This window comes from Herpailurus yagouaroundi, unplaced genomic scaffold (genome assembly GCF_014898765.1).
Source record: "Herpailurus yagouaroundi ecotype Mexico unplaced genomic scaffold, PumYag 29, whole genome shotgun sequence".
NCBI lineage: Eukaryota > Metazoa > Chordata > Mammalia > Carnivora > Felidae > Herpailurus > Herpailurus yagouaroundi.
Genome location: NW_024412377.1, coordinates 59,993,232 through 59,998,775, shown reverse-complemented (window position 1 = coordinate 59,998,775; position 5,544 = coordinate 59,993,232). Strand labels below are relative to the sequence as shown.

The 5,544-nt window shown below is 35.5% G+C and overlaps 1 non-coding gene across 1 annotated transcript; it reads right to left on the bottom strand.

Moving 5' to 3' along the window:
- Window positions 1-4,199: 4,199 nt before the first annotated feature.
- Window positions 4,200-4,306, bottom strand: LOC121017241 (U6 spliceosomal RNA). Its single transcript, XR_005784687.1, has one exon. It is a non-coding gene; the product is annotated as a U6 spliceosomal RNA (small nuclear RNA).
- Window positions 4,307-5,544: the final 1,238 nt, after the last annotated feature.

Here is a 5,544-nt window from a genome sequence, read left to right as displayed (position 1 = left end):
TTTTCATGTGTCTGTTGACCATCTGGATGTCTTCTTTGAAAAAGTGCCTATTCATGTCTTCTGCCCATTTCTTCAATGGATTATTTGTTTTTCAGGTGTTGAGTTTGGTAAGTGCTGCATAGATTTTAGATAGTAACCTTTTATCTGATATGTCATTTGCAAATATATTTTCCCATTCCATTGATTGCCTTTTAGTTTTGTTGATTGTTTCCTTTGCAGTGCAGAAGCCTTTTATCTTCATGAGGTCCCAAATAGTAAATTTTGCTTTTATTTCCCTTGCCTTTGGAGATGTGTCGAGCAAGAAATTGCTGCAGCTGAGGTCAAAGAGGTTGTTGTCTATCTTCTCTAGGGTTTTGATGGTTTCCCATCTCACATTTAGGTCTTTTATCCATTTTGTTTTTGTGTTTGGTGTCAGAAAGTGGTCCAGTTTCATTCTTTTGCATGTTGCTGTCCAGTTCTCCCAGCACCATTTGCTAAAGAGACTGTCTTTTTTCCATTGGATACTCTTTCCTGCTTTGTCAAAGATTAATTGTCCATACATGTGTGGGTCCAATTCTGGAGTCTCTATTCCATTGGTCTATGTGTTTTTGTGTGAATACAATATTGTCTTGATGATTACAGCTTTGTAGTAGAGGCTAAAGTCTGGGATAGTGATGCCTCCTGCTTTGGTTTTCTTTTTCAACATTACTTTGGCTATTCGGGGTCTTTTGTGGTTCCATACAAACTTTAGAATTGTTTGTTCTAGCTTCAAGAAGAATGCTGGTGCAATTTTGACTGGGATTGCATTGAATGTGTAGATTGCTTTGGGTAGTATTAACATTTTAACAATATTTGTTCTTCCAATCCATAAGCATGGAATGTTTCTCCATTTCTTTGCGTCTTCTTCAATTTCCTTCATAAGGTTTCTATAGTTTTCAGCATACAGATATTTTACATCTTTGGTTAGGATTATTCCTAGGTATCTTATGGTTCTTGGTGCAATTGTAAATGGAATTGATTTCTTTATTTCTATTTCTGTTGCTTCATTATTGGTGTATAAAAGTGCAACTGATTTATGTACATTAATTTGGTATCCTGTGACTTTGCTGAATTCATGTATCAGTTCTAGCAGCTTTTTGGTAGATTCTTTCAGATTTTCCATGTAGAGTATCATGTTATCTGCAAAAAGTGAAAGTTTGACTTCTTCTTTGCCAATTTGGATGACTTTTATTTCACTTTGTCATCTGATTGCTGATGCTAGGACTTCCAACACCATGTTGAACAATGGTGGTGAGAGTGGACATCCCTGTTGTGTTCCTGATTTCATGGAAACATCTGGTCTCAGTTGAGGTCCATCTGGTCTCAGTTTCTCCCCATTGAGGATGATACTGGCTGAGGGCTTTTCATATATGGCTTTTATGATGTTAAGATATGTTCCTTCTATCCTGACTTTCTTGAGGGTTTTTATTAAGAAAGGATGCTGTGTTTTGTCGAATGCTTTTTCTGCATCTATTGACAGAATCATATGGTTCTTATCCTTTCTTTTATTAATGTGATGTATCACATTGAATGATTTGCAAATATTGAACCAGCCCTGCAGCCCAGGAATGAATCCCAATTAATCATGGTGAATAATTCTTTTTATATGCTTTTGAATTTGATTTGCTAGTATCTTGTTGAGAATTTTTGCATCCATGTTCATCAGAAATATTGGCCTATAATTCTCCTTTTTTTATGGGGTCACTGTCTGGCTTGGGAATCAAGGTAATGCTCACTTCATAGAATGAGTCTAGAAGCTTTCTTTCCATTTATATTTTTTGGAACAGCTTGAGAAGGATAGGTATTAGCTCTTCTTTAAGATGTTCAGTAGAATTCCCCTGGGAAGCCATTTGGCCCAAGACTTATTTGTTGGGAGATTTTTGATAACTGATTAAATTTCTTTGCTGGTTATGGGTCTGTTCAAATTTTCTATTTCTTCCCATTTGAGTTTTGGTAGTGTGTGGGTGTCTAGGAATTTGTCATTTCTTTGAGGTTGTCCAGTTTGTTGGCATATAATTTTCTGTAGTATTCTCTGATAATTGTTTGTATTTCTGTGGTGTTGGTTGTGATATGTCCTATTTCATTTGTGATTTTATCTATTTGGGTCCTCTCTCATTTCTTTTTGAGAAGTCTGGCTAGGGGTTTATCAACTTTGTTTATTTTTTCAAAACCAGCTCTTTGTTTCATTGATCTGTTTTATTGGTGGGTTTTTTTTTTTTTTTGGATTCTGTATTGTTTATTTCTGCTCTAATCTTTTTTTTTTAATAATTTATATCCAAATTAGTTAGCATATAGTGCAACAATGATTTCAGGAGTAGATTCCTTAGTGCCCCTTACCCATTTAGCACATCCCCCCTTCCACAACCCCTTCAGTAACCTTCAGTTTGTTCTCCATATTTATGAGTCTCTTATATTTTATCCCCCTCCCTGTTTTTATATTATTTTTGTTTCCCTTCCCTTATGTGCATATGTTTTGTCTCTTAAAGTCCTCATATGAGTGAAGCCATATGATATTTGTCTGTCTCTGACTGACTAATTTCACTTAGCATAATACCCTCCAGTTCCATCCACGTAGTTGCAAATGGCAAGATTTCATTCTTTTTGATTGCCAAGTAATACTCCATTGTGTATATATATACCACATCTTCTTTATCCATTTATCCATCGATCTACATTTGGGCTCTTTCCATACTTTGGCTATTGTTGATAGTGCTGCTATAAACATTGGGGTGCATGTGTCCCTTCAAAACAGCACACCTATATCCCTTGGATAAATACCTAGTAGTGCAATTGCTGGGTCATAGGGTAGTTCTAATTTTAGTTTTTTGAGGAACCTCCATACTGTTTTCCAGAGTGGCTGCAGCAGCTTGCATTCCCATGCTCTAATCTTTATTATTTTTCTTCCTCTGCTGGCCTTGGGGTTTCTTTGCTCTTCTGCTCCTAGTTCCTTTAGATGTGCTGTTATATTTTGTATTTTGGATTTTTCTTGTTTCTTGAAATAGGCCTTGATTGCAATGTATATTCCTCTTAGGACTGCCTTTGCTGCATCCTAAAGTTTTGGATTGTCATGCTTTCATTTTCATTTGCTTCCATATATTTTTTTTTATTTCTTCTTTAATTGCCTGGTTGACCCATTCATTCTTTACCAGGACGTTCTTTTGATCTCCATGCATTTGGAGGTTTTCCAAACTTTTTCCTGTAGTTGATTTCAAGTTTCATAACATTGTGGTTTGTAAATATGCATTATATGGTCTCAATTATTTTATATTTATTAAGGGCTGTTTTGTGAGCCAGTATATGATCTGTCTTGGAGAATGTTCCATGTGCACTCGAGAAGAATATGTATTCTGCTGCTTTTGGATGAATATATCTGCCAAGTCGATCTGGTCCAGTGTATCATTCAGGGCCATTGTTTCTTTATTGATTTCTGTCTAGATGATCTGTCCCCTGCTGTAAGTGCAGTATTAAAGTTATCTGCAATTATGATATTCTTATCAATAAAATTGCTTATGTTTGTGAATGATATATATATTTGGGTGTTCCCAATTGGGTGCATAAACATTTATAATTGCTAGCTCTTCTTGATGGATAGATCCCATAATTATGATATAATGCCCATCTTCATCTCTTGTTACAGCTAGTTTAAAATCTATTTTGTCTGATATAACTATGGATACTCCAGCTTTCTTTTGATTTCCAGTAGCATGATAGATGGTTGTTCATCCCGTCACTTTCAGTCTGAAGGTGTCCTCAGGTCTAAAATGGGTCTGTTGTGGACAGCATAGATGGATCTTATTTTTTATCCATTCTGATACCTTGTGTCTTTTGATTGAAGCATTTAGTCCATTGCATTCAGCATTATTATTGTAAGATATAGATTTAGTGTCATTGTGTTATCTCTAGGTTTCATGCTTGTGGTGATGTCTCTGGACGTTTGTAGTCTTTGCAACATTCCACTCACAGAGTCCCCCTTAGGATCTCTTGCAGGGCTGGTTTAATGGCCATGAACTCCTTCAGTTTTGTTTATCTGGGAAAGACTTTATCTCTCCTTGTATTATGAATGACAGATTTGCTGGATAAAGGATTCTTGGCTTCCTATTTTTCCCATTCAGCACATTGAATATTTCCTGCCACTCCCTTCTGGCCTGCCAAGTTTCAGTGGACAGGTCTACTACTACCTTTAAAAATACAGACACTTCAAAAATTTGCATGTCATCCTTGAGCAGGGGCCATGCTAATTTTCTCTGTATTGTGCCAGTTTTAGTAAATGTGCTGCCGAAGCAAGCCCTGGGATGTTTTCAATGTAATATTAGACCAGGGCCATATCTAAGGATTGTGTGAGTCATGGCCCTAAAAATCAGTGCCTTCTTCAGTTTTTTGGTACTAGCTATCTTGCTTGCCATGTCTTAGTCCTGTGCTTGTGTTAGACCTATGACCATAGACTGAGAAGTCCTGTTTCCCTTTTCCTTAGAAACTCAGAATGTTAAAACACCGTAGACATTCACTTGTTCAGAATTGTTTTCACTATTCTTATTGCATCTTTACTTGGTCATCTTCTTACTTTATTTTCTGAAGTATATACAGTTGACCCTTGAACAATGCAGGGGTTAGGGATACTGACCCCTACAGAGTTGAAAATCCATATATAACCTCGACCCCCCCAAAACTTAACTACCAATAGCCTACTGTTGACCAGAAGCCTTACCAATGACATAAACAGTCGATTAACATATATTTTGTATGTTATATTTACTATATATGGTATTCTTACAATAAAGTTAGCTAGAGAAAAGAAAACATTATTAAAAAAGTCATAAGGTAGAGAAAATAAATTTACAGTACTCTGTTTATTGATACTTTAAATTTACAAGATGGATTGTCTGTCAGTATCTATTTCAATATTGTCTTGTATGATACAAAACACTATAGATGTTCTGTGTATTAGTAACCCTGGACATCAAAACTGGAAAAGCAATGTGAAAAATGTTTATTTATAGGTATGGTAATTCATGCATTGATAATAAAGAAGCAGCAATATGATTGCTTTATGGTAGCCTAGTGTAATCAATATGATCACTTAAGGGTAACCTAATCTACATACCAATGAATGAATAGTTATAAAAATTCTATTGCATAGAGTATTATAGTCATATTCATAATACTGTATTGGAAACATTGCTAACATTTTCTAACAACACACTTACCTGTAATGATACACAGTTTCTCTAATTAGGGAGAGAGAGAGAGAGAGCAGGCATACTGTATAGTAATATAATTATTGGAAAGAAAAGTTATAAAACAGTAAGAAAACAAAAATCATTAATCTTATATTAAATGTCACTCACCTTACGCCTATGTAAGGATGGACTATCCATTTCCATACAAGTCTTGCACACAATGTTTTACATGATACTTAGGCAGTGATGATGACACAAAAACGTCTCTTACAGTTCTTGCCAACAGTTGTTAGTTTTTCACATGAAGACACACACAGGGATACACAACAGGTACATTTATTAACTGCAT